General features: G+C 41.1%; 1 protein-coding gene across 6 annotated transcripts in view; it reads left to right on the top strand.

Moving 5' to 3' along the window:
- UNC5C (unc-5 netrin receptor C) overlaps positions 1-21,640 on the top strand; it is a 357,995-nt gene that overhangs the window by 113,132 nt on the left and 223,223 nt on the right. The window lies entirely within an intron of this gene.

Below are 21,640 nucleotides of genomic sequence, written 5' to 3'. Positions count from 1 at the left end.
CTTGTTTTGTACAGAATTGCTTCCCTTGAAGGGAAGGTTCACTCTGGTCAGAATTGTGACTTGCACACGGCAATGCACTGACCTACTTTAAGGCTTGCAGCTGGCTTTGTTATAGAACAGACCAGTGTTACATTGTGTCCGATTTAGTCACATGCAACTTTTCCTGGTGAGTTTCCTGCCTGTCTGTTCACCAAGCCCGAGCTTTGAGATTGCATTTCCTGCTCTCTGCCAGTAAGGTCTGCATCAAAAAGAGGCTCAGACCAAACCCCTGAATGCAAACCACCCCTTTAAAGTTGTTATTGCTTTAAAGGGATGTGGGTCTTCTATTTAATACACTTGGACTAGGATACAGAAGTCCTGGGTTCTATTCCTGGCTCTTCCACAGACTTCCTGTGTGACTTTGGGCAGATTGCTTAGTCTCTTAGTGCCTCTGTTCCCCATCTGTGAATGAGGAATAAAAATACAGCTGCAGAGGACTTTTGTGGGATACATTCATTTAAAATGTGTGCAGTGCTCCCATACTACCGAAATGAGATGATCTTTTTCACTAGGAGGGTGGTGAAGCACTGGAATGGGTTACCTAGGGAGGTGGTGGAATCTCCTTCCTTATAGGTTTTTAAGGTCAGGCTTGACAAAGCCCTGGCTGGGATGATTTAGTTGGGAATTGGTCCTGCTTTGAGCAGGGGGTTGGACTAGATGACCTCCTGAGGTCCCTTCCAACCCTGATATTCTATGATTCTATGATGAAGTACATAGATGGATTTCTTATTGCACAACTTGTGTGCATCGTGCTTTACGAACACACATGAAGATATGGGCTTTAAGAACTTAGTCTATACAGGGGTGAAGATCTGAAACTGAACCCAGATGCAGGCATCGTGGCTGATCCAATCTCTGTAAAGGTTGAGCTAAAGCCACAGAATCAGCTCCACCTTAGCCCTCTGTTTCTATTCTGCGTATAGCTAGTCTCAGTTCGCTAGGATCACCATTTGTTGTAGCTGGCTCCATCAGGATCACAGTGATAGGACTGCCGGTTTGAGAAACAGGGCAAATTGCCAGCATAATACACATCTTTTCTTCAGTGGCTCCAACTGACTGTTACAAAAGTTAGAGAGGTTTTTTTAATTAAAATTTGTTGTTATTGAAGTGAACAGCCCTGCATGCCGTATGGGGACAAATATAATATAAAATCAACACCTTCCACACCATTCACAACTGTTTTTGAGCTTGCTCTGTTTTAGATGCAGAACTGAACACCACCCTATTAAGGTTTTAATTGACTTAATTGGAGAAAAAAATCAACAAAGAAAAATGAGCAAATAACAACTGCTTTAATCCCAGAGGGATCTTATTCAGTGTACAAATAAACCACTCAGTTCAGACTGTATTATATTTAATGGGTATGTGCATGCCTAATTTGTATGTCCCACTCTAAATCCATTGTAAGTGAGCGGTCAGTTTTTCTAAGAGGAAGATAGATGATAAAAGATGCAAAAAATATGTGCAGGATATTTCAAGGAGCTTTGGGGCAAAGGAATAAGGGAAACAGTAGAGGGAACAAGGGGAGGAGGTGTTACATGGGTGGGGAATGGGAGTGAGTATGGAAAACTAGGCTCTCAAATTCATATTCCTTGTCACCATAAAAGTGTTTAGCAGGAAATAAGTTTCCCAGAGAAGAACATAGGTGATTTTTCCCCTACCTTTTAGAGTTTGACATGTGAACCACAAATCTTAACATTTGAATCCAGATTGAGATTTTGAACCCCTCAAACTTTGAGAACGTTTGGGTCTGGGTTTTGGATCTGAGTCCATCTCTTATGTTTACAGCTGATAATAAAACAGTTCAGGATATTTTCCTTTTACCAAATGTGTATTTTGGTGATTTTTTAAAAAACCCTTTCATTTAATAGATTCAGTTCTGGTTTCTCAGAATCAAAATGTAAACATGTGTGTGGTGACACTGGTGGGGGAGTTAAGACTCGCTTGGGCAGCTTGCTGAGCTAGAAGATTCAGTGTAAGCTAAAAAAGTCTTGGCTATTAATACTTTCTGTTGTTTGACATTGGGTTACTTAACCCCCCTATTTTCCTCTTCTATAAAATGGGAATATTAACACTTATCTGTCTCAGAGCAGGGCTGTGAGCAGAGATGATTGAAGATTTTAAAAATAATCATAATAACTGCAGATACATGTGTTAGATTCTGTTTGGTGCAAGTCATGGGGTCAAATTATTTGTTATTTATGTATTTTTGGAGCACCTCAGAGAATCATTAAAATATTTCTAAATCCACCAAATTTCCTGAAATTTAGCATAAAAAATGTGCTATTCTCTACTTGCTATTAGTTAGTTATTATTCTCCTGTTTTAAAACATTTGTCATTCAATCAGAGAAGAATACTATGTGATTGAATACTATTCAATCACAATACTATGTGACCTCAGTGACCAGGAAACAGAGGAAGTAAACAGTTTGCAAACAACCCATCATCTAAAAATGATTTTTCCCAAACGATCTGGCAAGCACTTACAACTAACAGATAATTTCAAGGTGAATTCACAAGTAAGTGTCTCTTTAAAGAGTGGTGTGGGGATGGGGGATGGGAAGCTAAATTCATAAAAAAATGTGGCAAAGGTCTGTGCACAGGTTAACTGGGATATTCGTATAGTCTTTTGAAAACACACAGCTCTAAATAAGTCATTATTATCTGCCCCCTACAGCTTGGAGGAGCAGAGAGCACTGCATGGTGGAAATCAAACAACATTCCCTCTATCCTATGTCTGCTGCTTTTCTCAGGGGTGGGAGATACTCAGGATTTAGAAACAGAGAAGGAGTTGGAATGGGAAGAAATTTAGTATAAAGATTTTGTGTAACGAGAATTATTGATTTAAGAAGAAAACAAGAGAGGAAGAAGGTACTTGCTGTAGCAACTGAGTTTTCACACTCTTCGAGAGCAGATGGCTTAATGGTCTAAACATCTGGTTTGAAATGTTTATTTTCCTTAGAGCCATCCACTCAAATTTAGGCAAGCTTGGGTCATATCGTCATTCTCAAGCTAAAAATACTGTGCCTGATTCTTCACTTGGTTACACCAGTTTTACATTGGAGCTGGTGGTGTATCAGGCTGAGTATCATACAGTTAACAGTATGGATTTTTCAGACCAGTGGCCATGTTGTGTGTTTTAAAGAGCCCATGAAGCTTTCTAGAAGAAAAGAGGTTTGGTCTGGTGTCATTGTATTACATTTCCCTCACCTCCTCATTGATGTGCAACATTTCGTACATTGATAGATGTTGCTGCAGCTTTCTCTGGGTGCTCTACGTTTATAATCTGTAAAGTGCTTTGTCATGGTAACTGTATCTGAACTCGGACTGCAGGCTTATGCATGGGGCAAGGTAGCTGTGATCAGAGTGCCCACTGTGGGTGAAATTCACTTCACAAAGAGAGCCAGCATAAGTCATATGCCTCCCTTACGTCCCACTTAACGTCTCAAAGTAGAGCTTAAGTGGGATTGAAGGGATGCATAACCCTTGTGTTGACCCCTCGGTACAGGATTGAATTTCACCTTGTGGATGCAGGGTATATGATCGCTACCCCGTGGTTACTAACAAATGCTAGGATTAATTTTTTCTTGTAATCAAGAGACCAAAACCCAGATAGTAATGTTGTTAGAGGGCCAGTTTGGTTTAATGTTAGACATTATGTATTCTGCTGTATATTTCTCATTGCTGAATTTGTCATATTTGTGGGTTTCCTGCAGAATTTATATTACGTAGCAGTACAGCTTGGGTACAAGCAGGTTGTCACCTGCATGAATGGTTGTATAAGAAATTCGAGTGTGGTATTTTTTCTGTTATTTATTAATAGAATGTATTTATTTAACAAATGAGATAAAATGAGTAACATAGAGATTATGTGCCAAATTCTGAGAGCATCACTTAGTCCACTAAATAATATTGGAGAGTGATGAAACCAGAGAAGAGATTGAAAAGAGATTTAAAGAACTAACCACAAATACAGACAAGGCTACTTGCTTGGGCAATACTTACAACAGCCCAGGACATGTTCCAAACAGATTTAATCCCTCCAATTTGCAAAGAAACTCGAGGATTTCAAGATATAACACAGAGTGTTTCTGCTTGTAAATCATTGTAATCAAGGCATCAGTTTGTGTCATGTTTTGTTTGTTCTATAAGTGAAAAAAGCACAGTTCATAATTTTCTAATCAAATCTCTGTCATCCATATCAGTTTAAGCAGTCAGATCCTCAGCTGTGTCAAGCACTTCCTTAGGCCACTTTTGTACTCTCAGTTCTTGGACCCATTCTGTGCCAGGCCAGTCCCCAGATCCCACTGCAGAAAGTAGAGTAGTCTGATGGCCGCTCTAACTTGTACTGGCTGGCTGTGATCTAAAGATACCACTCTGACAATTGAATGTTTCAATGGCATAGGGAAGCTATGGTCACACTTTCCTTTCCCACCTCCAGTGATGGCCACAGAGGCAGTGGTGTAGGCACCACTATGGTGGCTTTATGTTACCCAAGGATTTGCCTGTACTAGGAGGGGGATCCTTCAGTAGCCAGTTTAGCTGTCTTTAGGCCAGATTTTGCACCAGCAGAGTGCCAAAGATCTTCCCTAGTGCAGGAGAGGATCTGTCTGTAGTGTTACATTTTGGATTTCAGAGAAGTTAGATAAGTTCTTGTCTAGTTCTATAGGCAGTACCTCTGCGTGGATTCCCAAGTATAACTTTGCAAGCCTTGGCTCACCATCTAGTAAGGAGGGTCATCTGTTGACAGACTAGGTTTCCAGGGTCCTTCCACTGCAATATTTATCATGAAGAATTTCTGTTTTGGTCATACTTAAAAGCAGTCTGCTTCCCACCACTGGGTTCCTCCTCGGTATCACCATGGATTCTCTGCAGTGGAAGAAATAAAGAAAGGATTTTTTAAAAAATTACTTCAAAAGGAAAATGGAAATCCTGCACAATTCATTTCAGAAAGAATCTTCACCTCAGGGGCTTTCACATTGCAAGGGGAAAAGAATCAGTGGAAGAACAAATGATTTTTGAAAACTTCAGTAAAATTTGGTGTGGTGGTCATCTTCAGGCTCTCTCCACTGCTGGAATAAAAAGTCAGAGAGAGAAGGTGGGTGAGGTAATATATTTTACTGGACCAACTCTATCTGACCAACTTTAAAAGTTAATCCTATAAAAGATATTACCTCACGCACCTTGTCTCTCTCATATCCCAGGACCAACATGGCTACAACAACACTGCAAACAGAAATAAGAAGTGAGTTAAAATTGCAGCAGACTGGGAACAAGATGAGAGAGGTGACAGCTTTGTCATTATTTTTAATTGGATTTGCTCTTTACCTCATGACTGACATACTCAATGGTTTTCTTTCAGAGCTATCAGCTCTCCTACCACAAATACCTTTGCATACTGTAAAGTTCCCATTAAAAAAAAAAAAACTGTTCCAAGTGGATAGACATCGGTACTGGTATAGGGACCCTGGATCTGGAAAAATCTTCCCATCCTGGAATTTTGAGAAAATTAGGCCCTTGAACTGGATCTGAAGTTTTACAGTTTGAACCTAACTCTGTAATGGACCTGAACCAGTACCCTAAGTCCAACAGGCTGAACAGAGGGAACTTTTCATCTGGAATATGATCTGAACTTTGCATATTAGTCCCCTCCACATCCTGAGATTTACAAAGGGGGTGTAGTCGTGTTGGCCTATCTTTAGTGCATGTGCACAGGGGCAGATTTAGATTCCATGTACAACCTTAACTGTGTCATATCTTGACTTTGTTTGCATGGTTAAGCGCTCACGAGTTCTCTTAGCTTAGGAGTTTTGATGAAATCTGATAGAACTTGATGGATAATGTATGTTTAAGGTTAGTTAGGAAGTGCCCATTAGTTTAAATACTCTTTTCCCTCTTTCCATCATTGAAATACCTGTTCTGTATCAACTTCAGGTGTAATGTTAAATAACTACAACTCAATAGGATCATGAGTAAGTGAAGCATTGGGTGGTTAAAAAGCTAGAAGGCAAGCTTCATTATGATTACATCTAACTGGTAATTTTTCTTTTCTTTTTTTTTAATCTATTGGCACCTACAAACTCCTTCAAAATATTTACTCAAGCATCGTAAAATGTCATTCTGTCTTGCTGAGTGGCTCAGTTGCTGGATCCATTCGAAGTGATGAGCAACAAAAAAAATAATCATCATTAAATATCCTAACTGATACGGTTGGATGAATCCTTATTTTACAAAACTGTTTTCCTTATAAAATAATCAGCAACATTTTTTAATTGCATCTCAGCAACTTTGGGGGCCAAAATTAATATTGAATAAGCAATTAAAGAGTTGAAGAGTCATGAGTGAAGTCCTGTTGCTCTGCATGGAAGAGATTTGAATGACTAATAACAGAGTAAGAACCACACGTACGGTTCAGGTCTGGTTCTGTTACAGTTGCTGGGTTCCCATGTGGAGTGCACTGCTTTTTGCTTTTGCCATAGTCTAGATTTGATCTCCCCTCCGGCTTTGGGTGGACTTGAGACAGCCTTACTTAAACTTGATTTAACCCTCTTGGATCCAAGACACAGAGCTTTCACTTTTCTTAAAAAGGATGTTATCCTTACAAGAAGTAGTTAATTATACTTAGCATATACCCTCGATTTTTCCTGCTCTCAGTGGCTTGTGGTAGCAGTCGTGGTTTATTTCCCCTTCCGCAAAAGTAAAGCAGAGAGAAGTTTTATTTGTCTGTGTTATTTTGGTGCAGGTCTTGATTAGTGTTGCCAGCTTCGGTTGGATGAATTCCTGGAGATTTCATCACATGACATTATCTTTAACTAAAGATTAATTTTTAATTCCTAGAGACTCCAGGACAATCCTGGAGGTTTGGCGACGCTAGTCTTGATGAAGAATGCTCTGCATAATGGATTGTTTACAGTGAGGACTTAAATGATGGAAATGGGGCTTAGCTTGATATGTGAACATTTAGCTTCTGGGAGTGTTATTTGTCTCATCACATGGCAGTACATAAAGGAACCTCAGTCATTTGTAGGGTTTTTAGAGCTTGCGATGTATTATTGAATGCCTACTGAAGAAAAGGTGGCTTAAAATAAGTCTGTAACCACAGGTGTGGATACTGGAGGGAGAGGATCTAAGGTAGCTCTGCCCACCCCAGCCTGCCGTAGGCTGCAGTGTTTCATCAGCTTGCTGAGCAAAAACTACGTGCAGATAGTAAGAGGAGAGCCAGGAGAGAACAGCTGCTGGGGCGGGGGCATGTGTTTGTAACAATCTTCACACTGTGGTCCTTGAGCAAGTAAAATATAACTAAGACCCTGGCAAGTGGTAATATGCACCCCCCACACAAACATAGAGCTACAAACTGATCTTAGCTATGTAGGTGTGAACCTAGAGCAGTTCCTTTCGCTTCAATGGACTTAATCCTGGATTTGCAGCACTATTTGTGAGAACAGAAGTTGGCCCATACACTCGGGTATTATGCGGTTCTGTATTTCTCATTGTCTGGATGAGTCATGCCTGAAGGCAACAGTAAGTCAAAGTAACATCCAGCAATAAAAATAGAAGAAAGAGAGACAAGGCCACATCCTAGGAACCAGATTTTCTACACCCAGCACAACTTATCTGCAAAGGTGACAAAATGGGGACCAGAATCTGCCCCATACACTTTTTTCACTTCAGAGATTCTAAGGCCAGAAGGGACCATTGTGATCATGTAGTCTGACCTCCTGTATCACCCGGGCCAGAGAACCTCCCAGATAATTCCTACAGTGTATCTTTTAGAAAAACATCCAAACTTGATTTTAAAATTATCAGAGATGGAGAATCCACCATGACTCTTGGTAGATGTTCCCATAATTAATTATTCTCACTGCTGAAAATGTACACCGTATTTCCAGTGTGAATTTGTCTAGCTTTCACTTCCACCCATTGGATCATGTTATACCTTTCTCTGCTAGATAGAAGAGCCCATTATTCAACCTTAAACCCATGGGTGGCTAAGCCTTCCCTGGCGCAGCTGCCGCCGACCCGCCACTGGACACCTGGGCCATGGTGGCCCTTTCCTGAGACCCTCAGTGTCTGCTGGTGCCTGCTTGCCACTGCTCACCATGTCCCTCCTCCTTGGGGGCTGGGGAGTCAGGAGGGAACGCGGTGAGCCAGTGGTGGGCAGGAGGGTCTGGCGGGCAAGTGAGGTGGCTCGCTCGGCCATGCTCTGGGGCTCTGCCGGGCATGGAGGGGCCGGCACCTCGGCCCATCCGGGGGAAGCTTGGCTCGGTGCATGGCCCAGCATCCCAGCTCAGGGGGCTGGCAGATCAGCCCGGAGGGGCAGGCGGCTCGGTCTGGCATGGCTGGGACTGGACTGGTGCTTGGGAGGGAGGTGGCCCACCGTGGCTGGGGTGGGCAGGCTGTGGGGCTCCTCCAGTCGTGGGAGGGGGCCCTCAGGGGTCCTCCTGTTATGGCAGGAGGGAGGGTTGGGGGTTTGGTGCGCAAGGGGAGTGGGGACTCGGGTGGAAGGGGTGTGGCCAGTGGGCTAGCCTCCCCAAAGCGGGGGTTTCTGAGCTGTCCCTTTCTAAAACTGAAGGGAGCAGAGTGGGACTGGCTGGCAGGATAAAGCTGATTTTCCTGCCGTGCTGACAGAATTGCGGCAGAGCTGTTCTCTGGTAAGAAAAAGGGCAACAGCAATAAATGCTGTTTCCATGTAGCAAAGCTCCTGTATTATATTTTTTGTTTGATTTTGTTTCAGTGAATGAATAAGGTCTGCACGGATTATTAATGGAGTCAGGGGCACAAGTGAGCTGGCTCTTACCCTGTCATTATCTCTAACGGGCAAATAAACTACAACTAATTGGCAGAATTAATCACACTAAAGTCCTGGGCCCTGATAAGGATCCTGCCACTCTATTTTTATTTATTTTGAGCCTGGAAAACAATTTAGCTCTGTTCCTCTGGATGTGCCTTTTGCAGTATCATATGGCATTATGTTAGATCTTATCATTATGGCTACATTAGTGTGACAGAGCAGCATTCCAGTGATTATATCCACCTTATTCAACTCTAGTGCTAAATGAAGTGGGACAGGAAAGCTAATTTGCTGTGGAGGAAGGGTTCTTGTTATCTAATCTACCCATTGTGCAAGAGAAATGTATTCTGTGTGCTACAACCCTTGATTTTAAAAAAATGTACAGCTTGTTCTGTGATGCTAAACAGAATGTAGTTTTTTGCTTTACTGGTGATTTCAGACCTCTGAAGACTCTCCGGGTCTTGAGGATGATAGAACTGATTGGCAAAATGTTCAGAACCTTTTATTTGAACCTTGCTGAAACTGGAAAGGGCCTGTATTCCAATTTGTGGTTCAGGTGTAACTAAGATTTCATAGAAGCAGCTTATCTTTTGAGAATGCCACCATTCAAGGTGGAGCTCTGGGCTGCATTTATTGTCTGCCTTCACCTCTGCTCTGGCTGGCCCTGGCCTGCTTACTGACTGCGCCTCCCCAACATGGATCTCTGAACTGCAGATTGCCCCGTCTAGACCTTGAGAAGGGGCAGGCATGTCTGTCATTAAGGCAACTGAGCCTTCAGGCCGTGGTGTGGATCTATGTGCAGAGGGTCCCCTCCATGTTAGTCATGACTGGGAAAATGTCCGAGTCAGGACTGAATAAAGGCCAAAAAATACTTTACAGTAGAACCTCAGAGTTACGAACACCTCGGGAATGGAGGTTGTTCGTAACTCTGAAACATTCATAACTCTGAACAAAGCGTTATAATTGTTCATTCAAAAGTTTACAATTGAACATTGACTTAATGCAACTTTGAAACTTTACTATGCAGAAGAAAAATGCTGCTTTCAACCATCTCAAATTAAATGAAACAAGCACAGAGTTTTCTTACCTTGTCAAGTCTTTTTTTAAACTTTCCCTTGATTTTTTTAGTAGTTAATGTTTAACACAGTACTGTGTTGTACAGTACTTGCTTTTTGTTTTGTTTTGTTTTGTTTTTGTCTCTGCTGCCTGATTGTGTATGTCCAGTTCCAAATGTAGTGTTTGGTTGACCGATGATTTTGTAACTCTGGTGTTCGTATCTCTGAGGTTCTACTGTAAGTAGCTCTGGGTGATAAATGCAAACAGTTCTGTGTATTCAACTGAATTTTTGTTCGGTGAATCTTCTTCATCTACATTCAGCCGTTTGTGATGTTGTTGGTGAACATTTAAGCAATTTATTTTTTAGTTGGAACTGTGTTCAGAGAGGGTCAGTTTCAAGGCTGCAAGCGCAAGTAATCATTCAAGAAGCACTTGCATGGTCATGCTGTCGGGGAACAGAGACATGACTATGGGCCTTGTTCTGATTTCACTTACACTGGTGTAAATCAAAGTGACTCCACTGAAGAAAATGGATCAACACTGGTGTAAAACCAGTGAGATATCAGAATCAGGCCCCCTGCAACCATTCACAGCACAGCTCAAATTTTAAATATGTACTATCATTCCATACATTGTCTAGCACAGTGGGATCCTGGTCCATGACAAGGGCTCTTATAGGCACTACAATAATACAAATAAGAAACAATAATAAAGGGAACAAAATTAAAATATTGTTGTACAACCTCATGTTCTCCTTCTTGGTGGGTTAGCACAAGCATGCAGAGTCCCATGAATGCTGACATTGCCACAAGCTCAATAAACAACAGAACATGAATTTATTATTTGTAAGAGGGTCCTCTCCTGCTGGTGCTGACTCCAAAAAACAGTTTTGCTTTCCCTCCAAGCAGGAAGTATACCTATACTCCATTTCCCCTCTAGAAGAAGCCACACCCTCTAACGGGTCTCTGTGGATATGCCACATACAGACCCAGTCAGCACCATAAATCTGTTGCAATATATTTGTAGTAGTCAGAGAATCATGATCTGAATGTGAAAAACCTGCCAAATTAACTATTTCCTGAAAATTATTCCCTCAGCTATAGTAAAAAATGATTAAAGACCTCAGCGTTTGAGCCCCTGGAATTACTCCCAAGAGTCAAGATTTCAGGATTGGGCCCACTTAACTTCCTCTATTGGAAAATACACTTTCCCCACTCATCTGCATGCTGTTGATTTAGAAGGTTTGCATTCAGGAAGATTTATTTCTTGGATTTCAGCTGAAGTAGAGAAAACCCTGCTAGTGTGAGAAAACTTTGAGTGAGACTATTTCACGCTAAAAATAAGCAAGATAAAATATGAAACTTAAATCCTGCAGATGTATGCAGTATTGAGCCAGTCGTTCTGGGATTACTTTATGGTCTGACTAAACCTAAAAAAGCAGGACAATCTGTTTGACTGTTAGTCCATTCTTAATGCATGCTGTTGTACCCAAATATGGGGGCTGAGAAGGGATACGGGCCCACTCACTGATGTAATACAGCATGAGAGAGGAACATATGAACTGCAGTATCTTGTCACAACAGGGTATACTAAGAACAGAATGCAGGACTTCACTCTGCATTTCCCTGCCTTTGTCGATTTAAGTCTGACCCCAGATGTTGTCATTTTAATGCAATTTTAAATTTTAATATATTTTAAAATTTTAATAGTCTGACTTTCCATTAAAGGGAATAGGGAGTTTGCGTAATACGTTAGTACTGTAGCAAAGATAGTAGATATGGCTAAAACCAAAACATCAGATCACAGCAAACCTGAACTTCGGACAGTTCAAATTCAGATCTGCATCAAGCCTAAAATTATGCTCTTAAATCTACATCTGTGCATTGGTTTTGAATGAGTCTTATACTGCTAAGTAACAGGCCTGATTTAGGGAGTCTTAAATAAGGATTATGGGCCATAACTGTAGGCTGTTTTAACTCCAGACTTTGTATCTTGGCCTATTTCTATTATGTAACATGTGGGGACACACACACACGCAGACTTAAATGCACTCAGCAGAGATTGCATATTCAAAAACATTCAGATACACACACACGTAAATGCACTCAGCAGAGATTGCATATTCAAAAACATTCGGATACACACACACACACGTAAATGCACTCAGCAGAGATTGCATATTCAAAAACATTCGGATACTATCACACATCAAAACTTTAGGGACAGTGCTCTTAGGATTTGGCTCTGATGGTGTACAGTGTCTTTCATACAAATTGTATTTCAAAACACTTCACAGAGTTTCATAATAGTTACAGAATGATGTGCAGCATCTGCTTAGGGTGACACTGTCATGGTTAATAAGCTCAAAACAGACTTTTTTTTTCTTCTTCTACTTGTAAATGTCCACTACATTCTTTCCCACGTTTAAAAAGCCCCCTACTAATACTGTAAAGAAATGAATACAATAAAGTTTTGGAGCCAATGTATCCTCAATTAACCCAGTAACAATGAAGTGTATGTATAAATGTCAAGGGGCAAATACATTCAGGAAAGGATCAGATACATGTTTCCAAATGGTTACTGCTGACAGCAGTGGGAAAAAAATCTATGTTTAAATTAGCAGAAATACCTATCTTGACAGTGTGCTTTCCAACACTACAATTATCTGCATGCAATCTATAGAAATAGCTTACTATTGGTCATACTCAAACTCCCATGAACATCTATGAGAGCTTAATTACTAAATAATAGTACTTTGTATAATGCACATCATTGTTCTAAATATACCTATCTCCACACAGTTATAAAAAGGGATCTGCAACGTAGGCTTCTCCATAACTAGTTTGGAATTACAAATATCTCTCTAGCAAGAACAAAAAGGGTGTCGTACACATTATGGACTAAAATCCAGATCCTGCCAAGACTTATGAACATGTTTAACTTTACACACTGTGAGTAGTCACATTGAAATACATGAAATTATTCAGAGGGAAAAGTCTTGTCCACACTGAAAGCAATGGCAACACTTCTGTAGATTTGAATGGGGCCAGCGAGGATTTCACCCCCATTGTATGAAGTGAAGTATGTATCTAAATTTTACCAGTTTGGGGCCTTAAAGCCAAACTGTACCCTCAGATACCCCTGTATGACTCTTCTGAAGTCAATGAAATTGCATAAGTACAACTAAGGGACTAGCTGTCTGAAATATTTGTTCTGTGTGTGTTTGTTTTTTCAACTGGTGACATGAGAACCTCCTAAGGGCTGGTTCAAGATAAGCGCCCAGAAGGTGGTTTAAACAAGACAGCTGTTGCAGTTGTGGCCAATAAATAAATCAATCCTTATTTGATATTTTCTGACAAGTTGACTTCTGGACAAGGTAACAACAGCAGATTAGCAGAATCTAAGGCCAAGATTTTCAAACTTGGTGTCCATAGTCAGGAACTTACATCCATATCAAGGCACCAAACAAACTTTTTGCAGAGGTGTACTGAGGACCCACAAGTCCCAGTGAAGTCAATGGGAGTTCCAGGTGCTCTTCATACCTCCAAGAAACTAGACATGGTTATTTAGGACTAGGTACCCAAGTTAGAAAATTTTGGCATATACTGTTGTTTAAGCTAATGCTGTGCAGAAGTAGAATGTCAGAGGCTTTACCGCTCTGTACGTGTGAATAAAGTCGTGCATGTGAGTAAGTCTTCCCAGAATCAGAGGTTAAGTCAAGATTTTAACCCCAGTCTCAAGGGGTCAGTGGCTCATGCCCTAGTCCATTGTACATTTCAAGCTAACACAGTACAGAAGCTGAATATTAGAAACTATCAAATAGAGGTTTTCTTCTGCACCAGTTTGGCAGTAAAAGTCTAATTTTAAAACATAATTTAAATAATTTTATTAAAACCAAATTTGCATTTGGACTGATATAACTTTTTTGTGCCAAGTTCCGACATGATGCTATGCAGTATGACTAAGTTACGTGCTCCTGGAAGAAAGGGATTTATAATGGAAAGGTTGACAGACCATTAATTCCAACTGACTTAAAACTGCAGATGGATTTAGTTGAAAGTAATGATCCATGCTTTCATGAGTACTTTTGAAAACTCTGCCACTCCTTTACATCTAAATATCAATGAGATGTAAGAGTTAATTTTGTTTTCAATGCACTTTTAATTGTGTTTCATTTTTTCTTTTATGATGCCACCCACCTGCCCATGAAGAGTTAGAGACATCTGCTACCCTTGATCTTTGCACAAGACTCACATTGACAACAGTGTGATTTTCCGCATGTGGAATGAGCAGAATATGACCCACAGAGTATTGCTAAAACAACACATTCCTTTCTTGATTATCTTTTTTTTCTCTTCACTTCTGCAGCCAATAGAATAATTTTAAAGAGGGAGACTCTTTTTAATTTCTGAGTTTTCAGTTTTGCAAATACTGATCCTGTTTTGCTAATAACCACCCTCCCTGGGTTTTTTTTGATCACCCTCTGCTTTTGTCCTTTGCCAATTTTCAATTGCTAATATTCATTAAACAAGGAAAGATCATGCTGCATCTGGTACATTTAACAGCAGTAATTAAAGAGTTCACAATTTCAAAGGAAATATATCATCCTCTGTTGAAGTCCTATAAACAACCAGTTATGAAATCTTGAAATCTAGTGCAGTATCAAAAAGTCTGTGTACTGGGCAAGACCATGATGGGTGGACAGTCTGAGGGAGAAGGGAGAGTGCACAGCTTGCTATGCAATACTCATAGGGCCAGATTTTGCTCTTATTTAGAGCAGTGTAAATCCAGAGTAATTTCACTGATGTCTGGATTTACATCGGTGGCCCTGAGACCTTTAAATGGAACAGGAATAGCAGCTGTTCGAACAGATCGCCTTTTTCACTTTCCCTACAGCAGGGCTAACACAATAATCCAAGTGGACAGGCAAGTGAAAAAATATAGGACTAGCAGTGGGTCTGGCCTATTACATCCTGTTACTGCACCTAAGGGAAAGGAAAGACCCACTTCTTAGACCCTTCAAAACCTTGCTCAAATGAGTAATTTTTATTTATGCTAGCCTTCCTGTTGAAATCAGTGGGAATACATTTGACAGCAGCTAATTGGTTTAATGCAGTCAACATGCATAATGAAAGAGTATACAGTTTCAAAGAAAGATACACCATCCTCTTTTGAACAGGGCCGCCCGGGGGGGCAAGTGGGGCAATTTCCCCTGGGCCCCACAGGGGCCCCGTGAGCCCTTGCCTGGCGGGGGTCCAGGTCTTCGTCAGCATTTCGGCAGCGGGGGACCCTTTAGTGCTGCTGAAGACGCGGAGCGACTGAAGTGCCCCCCGCTGCCGAAGACCCGGACCACCGCCGGGTGAGTACAAGTGCTGCATCTCCCCAGCTGTGCCCCAGGCCCCCTGAATCCTCTGGGCGGCCCTGCATTTGCAGTCATACAAACAACCACGTGTGAAATCTTGAAATCTAGAGTGTTATCAAAATCCCATTGAAATCCGTGGGAATACTCACAGGAGTCAGATTTCACCAGACCATGCCCTCCATGTTTGACATGATAGGCATGGCCAGTTCCCAATATGTGTTCTCCTTTTTACTTGTACACAGAGTTGCATACAAATTGCCAGTAAAATCATGTTACAGGTATAGAGCACAACACGGAGACACCATTGAAAAAAATGCAAGGACTTCTCCATTTTTCTGCAGTGTGTAGTTTAGTAAATGTTTAATAAACAAAAATCTAGTTCTCTGAGACAGTGTGTCTTGTGAGCCACTGGGAATGCTAAATTACACAGATGAACTTCAGTACAGTGGTAAAAAAGCTTCAGTACAAATGTTCGGCGCTGAAACTCAGTTTGCATTTTTAATAGGCTTGTTTATTAACATACAATAAACTGATTATAGTTATCAGCATGGTACATTTATGGAAACATAACAATTATAGCTGCGTAATTTATTTTCAATAATAGAAATTGGTGATAAGTGAAGGAATTATACAAAACATTCCGGTGAGGTTACATTAACTCCAGAATGTGCATTTCTTACCATAATGTCTGATTGGTTTGGATTTTTATATCAGGTTCTCTTTCCTCTTTTTATTTTGTTAGTGACAGTACTGCAGACCTGCTGTCTTGGTATTGAATTTTTAAACTAATATAAAGAAAGAAGAAGGGAAAATCTAAGCAAATGACCTATGAAGATTAGGGGCAGTTTCTACAGAGTTTACAGACATTTCAAAGAAAGCACATTTTGGTCAAAATGATATTTGGAAATTTTACCATATGACTTTTGCTTCAGAGATGAACTAAAAGATGTATTGGAAAATAAGTTTAAAAAAATTAAAATTGGTATAACTAAATTTACGGCTGGCACAATGACAATCTTGTGTAAAAAGTAGCTCTGTGTGTATATATATATATATATATATATATATATATATATACAAATACTACTACTATATATATACAAATATATACTATATATATACAAATATATATCCTTTCTGCTTTAGTACTGGTTTCACATGTATCTATCAATAGGTCAATAGATTGCTTTTGTGAAAAGATGGGTCTGAAGCTAAACCCCTGATTTGAAGACACCGAGATTCTGAGAAAGTTTGGATCCAAATCCAGACTTGCAGTTGGGATCTATGTAACTCTACAATGGGCCAAAGCAAACATGTGGACCACTTTCAACCTTTGCTCGTGCCCAAGGCTTATATCTAGTTGGTTTTTAAAAAAAAAAAGTAGAGTAGGGACCTGCTGTTATATCATTATTAGAGCAGGTGATTTACAGAGTGTTACAATGAGCTTTCAAGCTGTCTGTGTTCTAAAAACTCTGTGTGAAATCCTGAGTTGTGCCATTGACTTCCACAGGGCTAGAGTTTCGCCCTGTTCTCTCACTTGCTTGCAGACATAGGTTTGGTGAAGTGGTCTTAGCATAAACCTGAGGACTGGGACTTATTGGGTTGTAGTTCTAGCTCTCAGAGTGAGGCCCTCTGTGGCCTTGAGCAAGTCAATTAAACTGTCTCCCTCCATTTTCCCCTGTCTGTTAAATAAGATAAAAATACTCACCTTTCTCACAGGGACTTTAAGAAGATTAGCTAGTTAATGGTTGTAAAATGGTTTGAGGAGGGGAAAAAAACTACTCCACAGAAAAACACGGTGTGAAGTATTATTACTTTTCATCAAGATGGCCGCCACCAGCTGCAGTCTCCGAGATGCCAGTTTTAATAATTAAAAGGTTTATTCCCTGACACAACTCCCAGTTTTATACTCTCTGCCCACAGAAACTTTAGGATTTCTCTGCTGCTGAGTAAATGGCTGCATCTTTGTTTTAATGCAATAGCTTGCTGCCCATCCGGCAGTACTGTGGAATGCGATGCTGGCAGGTGGGAATGCGAACGTCACTGAAAAGCCTAGAGAGCGTAGGGGACAAGCAAATACTGCTCTGCCTGCTGAGGCCTGTCCCTGTACATTTCTTGGCAAGTGGACAAATCTGCTGTGATGTGTTCAGACAGCCTGGCAGAATGTTGCCCAGAGTCGATGGGAACAGGAGTTCCTGCAGGGCCCAGCACAAAGCCCCGGCCGCAAAACCAGCACTGACAGTTACGCTGGCTTTTGTGCTGTAGAAATAAATTGTGCAGGATTGAGCATAAACGGGGGTGGGAGAGATAAATAAATAGCTGCTTTGAGCTGAAACTTCAGAGTCACAGTGGGGGGACATATATGCGGCCACCGCTTTCAACTTTGTTGCACTCCACAGCACTGGAGTTTGAAACCACCAAGTGGGAGTCACTTTGACATCTCAGCCACAACTAACTCACCTGCCATGTAAGGAAAAACTTCCCATGACATGGTGGGAAAGTGAAAGGCAGGAGGTGGAGGGGTAGGGAAATAAGGTTTTGATTCTGGAATGAAGGAGATGCTATAGCTTCAGAGTAGTATTGTTGACAAAGCAATCGTAATTCTTCTTCACTGCTTTCATATTGCCAGTTGCGCCTTTATGATTTATTTTCTCTCTTTTAAAGATTTATAGTGCGCCTCCTGCCTAGTGCCTCAGTGCTTACTTACAAAGTTAAACATAACAATAAATTACGTAAGCCCACCCAAATTGGACAGCATTAAAGAAACACTGCCATGTTGTCAGGAAATAAAAACAGATCATCAGACTGAAGCTAAGCAAAAGATAAATCTGATTTGGGCTCTGATGGACCACCAGGAGGAGAGAGTTCTAAAGGCAGGAGCCCTCATCCGAGAGAGCCACGCTGCCCATCCCAGAGTGTTTAATCCTAGGAGCCGACAGCCAGAGCCTCCAGGCTGATAAATAGTAACAATTTCTTATTACTGGAAATCAGGGGAATGGTTGGTATCTGCGAGTACTTGTGGTATTAGCATCGCATTGTAGGTTCTTCCTGTCTGCATCTGACCCTTATCAAAGATTGGTCCAGTGGGATTCTGAGGATTCATCGTCCTCACCCTCATTCATTCTGTGGTCCACTGTTTCCTCCATTTGTCTATTAGTTGACTGTGAAAATGCAGCACATCCTCTGAGCAGTGTCATTGGTAAACCACCTTACCCCAGAAACCGAGTTGAAGAGCTGTCTCATCCCCAATGTAATGCTACAGAAAACAAAGGAGTTACAATGGGGATTAATTTTCCCATTTGAATCTGCATCATGACTCAGACTGGATGATTGCACAATTAGCCCTTCTCCACTGATTAAGCTGCCATGCTCCAGGAGATTATTTTATTCTATCAATGTTATTTCCCTTAAAACATCGTGGCTAGTGTGGGATTAAATTATAGAAATGAAGGTGGCTTTACTGGGAGCCTGTTAAATGGTCATGTGACTGGTCCATTTCATAGTTTAGCTTTTAAAGTGCCTCTGCTAACATTTGAGTAATGCATGTTGCTTATTACAGAAGAGGCTGAGATTGTTCCTTTGATAAGTTGCTTCCTACCAGGAGCAACACAGTAATGCGTTTAGATAAGTGTCGTATAATCATGCTAGGATGGAGGTATTTGGTTGTTTACAATCCCCATACATTTTCAGTGGAAATATTTTCCCTTTTCTCTTTGTTCTTCCTGACCCTCTCCAGTCAGGAAGATAGGGTTCCTATTTTAATCTGTAAATCAAGAGTGGTTAGCTGGGTCCTGCCACAGGATTTGGTTGCGTTCCAGTTGAAATATGCAGTTTTGACCAACTGCTGTGGGGTCTGCTTTTCCAAGTGTCTGACAAAGAAGAAAAATACAGATAGGATAGTCCCAAGCAGAAAGAAGCCCTTTGTAATTTCAAAATGCATTCTCTTCCGGTGTTGGCAAAAGGCCAAATTCAATGTGTGACAAATAACAATATATGTAGGATATAATAATTTTGTTTGTAACATTAGAGAAAAAATGGGCACTTGTAGTGTCCCAATTAGAGAGAGGGCACAGAGTTTTCAGATAAAACATAAATTTGGTTTTAAAAAGGGAGATGGAAAAAATGTCTCTCTCCCTGCCCCTCTTAAATTAAATTTAAACTCAGAAGGAAGTTAGATTACTGTTTATGTTTATAAGTATGCTCAGATCAATGGTACTTCAAGACTGATGAAGCCAGGCGCCTGCAATAATATTAAATGGCCTGATGTCTATCAGAAATTGCTGAGAACCTTCCTAGGGTGGACTGCTGCTAATTAAAAACAGGGAATCCACAGAACAGTTGTGCAGGAAGTGCAAGTACAGATTGCAGCAGTAACCTAAAGGGTCATTCCAATTTCTAAACTGTCTTCAGTGGCATCACATTTTTAAAAAGTCTCCGTAGCTGCACAATTTCATTTATTTTCATTTGCTTGGACATTTCTTTCACTTATGCAATGCTGGTTTCTCAAGCTCTGTGTGCTTGGCATTCTGAGGGCCTGGCACCGAGGCTTGAGAGCTGATACGTGAGAGCCCAGTAATTCCACAGTCTTGTGTATTCCATTCCTCCTCCTTCAGCACCAGCTCCTGGCTGTGCCTTTGAACCCCCTCAATACTTGTGACTCTGGGTTTTCCTTTCTTCTTTGCTTGTAAGCAACTCTTCCATATTGTTCTTGCCAGTCGCCATTCTCCTTCCAGAAGCTTCCTGACAGGCTGGACAAAGTATTTGAAATCAGACACCTACATCTACATTTAGGCAGCTACACTAAGTGGCTGGTTTTCTATGGCACAAAGCATGAATCCTCTCTGAGCTTTCCAATATGCAGAGGGACTCGGACTCAGCAGACTACGCCAGACTTTAGCATAGAACAGCCTGCTCTCAAAAAATGTGCTGAGCCCACTCTGCAGGCTGGTGCGGAGCATAGGCCCTCCTTTTCCCAATCTCCTTTGGGACAGTGCATGGCTCTGTAAGTTCATGGAGGGAGTACAGTCCCAGGCACAAAGACTACCCTTGCGACAGGTCCCTGTGCAGGGTATGCAAGATGGGAGACTCCCTTGGCACCTGTATGCCAGTCACAATCTCTATTTAAACCCCTGTTAGGTGCCATTTTTTGCAACAAGCTTGGAGAGGGAAGAGCCTTGAGATCTCCCACTAGATTCCTGGGTCCCTCATGTAACAAGGCCACATGCCACCAGTACCATGTCCCAGTATTCGAGAGAGACTGATTTTCCTCATAAGACTTCCTTAGCAGAAAAAAACAGCAGCAGAATGAGGCATGTAACATGGAAAACTTGGGGAACCTGCTGCACTAGTGTCTGACTGCTGCTTAACAATTCCCCACTTCATTAGTGATTGGGTATTCATTAGAAAAGCCAAAGAGAGTATGAGAGCTCATTTGGAGAAATGGCAATGGGAGACGAATAAAATAAAACATCAGCAACAAACCCCAATGCCCCTAGACCCATACACAGCCCTAGCGCAGCTTGCATGCCCTGGATGAAGTCTTTATCCATTTCAGGCGCATATGAAAACAGAAGTTTGCTTTCACCATCCATAACACACCTCTTCAAAGAGAACAGACAGAATGAACAAACTACGGCTTATGTTAACCTCCAGGTCAAAGAACTGACAATATGGTATTGCATGTCTCGTTCACTTTTAATCACCATTTCAGTCTTCCTGTTGGCTTGTGTGTGTCTGTGCTAATGGCAGGCCAAACATACACCAGAAGCCTATAAATGCAGCTAACCTGAATTTTTATATGAGGAATATATCGACTCTACTACTGAAAGCTGAGTGCTGGGCCCTGCTCTGATTCATATCCGTGTACAAACAGCCACCTAAACATTAAGCACAGAACCTGTCAGAAGTGGACTGGGAGGGAAGGAATCTTTATTTTTTTTAACTTTGAAAGTGGGTGGGTTTGATATTGATCAGCACTAAAGAGCTGTCACCTCAATGAGCAACTGGATTTCATTTCTTTTTTGTTTGACTTTTCCGATCTGGATTAACTCTCAAACAAGGGAATCACTGCCACTCAAAGCAGGTAATGGACAGGAAATGGCTTTTCACTGTTCAGGTACTTGATATAATCCAGACAGTCCACACAAAATGATTAAACAATAAACCCCACTTCATTGTTAAGGATTCGGTAACATTTGTTATCTGAATGGAAAGATAAAACCAGGCTGCTTCAAGGAGAAAACAGCTTATTTGAGACTCTTCAAAGGAAAATTTTTAAGAAATGTTAATGAAATGCTATCAGTAATATAGCACCTAATGAACTATGAGGAGATAACTTAGCTGGCAAATTTGCTTTCAGTGTGTTTCTGCCTCCAGTTTGAAAGGCTTGCTT

This window comes from Mauremys mutica, chromosome 5 (assembly GCF_020497125.1).
Source record: "Mauremys mutica isolate MM-2020 ecotype Southern chromosome 5, ASM2049712v1, whole genome shotgun sequence".
Taxonomy (NCBI): domain Eukaryota; kingdom Metazoa; phylum Chordata; order Testudines; family Geoemydidae; genus Mauremys; species Mauremys mutica.
The sequence above is the reverse complement of the archived record's forward strand: the minus strand, read 5'-3'. Positions and strand labels throughout refer to the sequence as shown.